Raw genomic sequence first — 676 nt, forward strand, 5'->3', positions numbered from 1 at the left:
CTGCTAGAGCCTAAATGAGCAGGAGCCTTTTCTTCTCCCCTGAACTTATTCCACAGCTGTAAAAAAAAAAAAAAAAAGCAACATCAATAACGCTTTGCTAAAACGATAACTTATCACACACAAAAAAAGAAGTCTTAAGAGAGTATAGATTAGACCTGATTGAGATTAAGAGATGTTGACTCTCCACCGTAGTAGTCATTCCTGTCCATGTGAAGAACCTATTTGGAATACACAAATCATTAGATTACTTAAAAAAAAAAGTAAACTTGGCTTATCGATTGAAGATACAGGGAGTAAAGAAGGCATCTCTATCATTCACATGATGAAATTTAGTATTTTTCTGCAATCTCTCAATAAACACAAGTATCAAAATTGTAAAAATCGATTGGTTCAATGATCAAAACCCATGTTGAAAGCTCACAAAGCAATCGCGCTTAAAAATCGGGAAACCAGATAAGAGTCTTAGAAAGATCCGTTCATAATGAAACGAAACTTGGAATCATGGATATCTCCGGATCAAGCATACAGGGATTCAAAAAAGTTGCGACAAACAAAGACAAGAGAAAGAGGAGGAAAGAGAGAGAGAGAGAGAAAAGACCTTAATACCATCGACGGAGAGAAGACCACTAAGGATGCACTCCTTGAGACCAGTACCCAGAACAATGACTTCGTACTC

At 36.8% G+C, this 676-nt stretch overlaps 1 long non-coding RNA gene across 1 annotated transcript; it reads right to left on the bottom strand.

The window, feature by feature from the left end:
- On the bottom strand, positions 1–676 carry LOC104774635. The gene is made up of 3 exons (XR_765426.1): positions 599–676; positions 156–218; positions 1–56 (listed from the first exon to the last, which is right to left on the bottom strand). It is a non-coding gene; the product is annotated as an uncharacterized LOC104774635 (long non-coding RNA).

The sequence above is a fragment of the Camelina sativa genome, unplaced genomic scaffold (assembly GCF_000633955.1).
Source record: "Camelina sativa cultivar DH55 unplaced genomic scaffold, Cs unpScaffold04199, whole genome shotgun sequence".
NCBI lineage: Eukaryota > Viridiplantae > Streptophyta > Magnoliopsida > Brassicales > Brassicaceae > Camelina > Camelina sativa.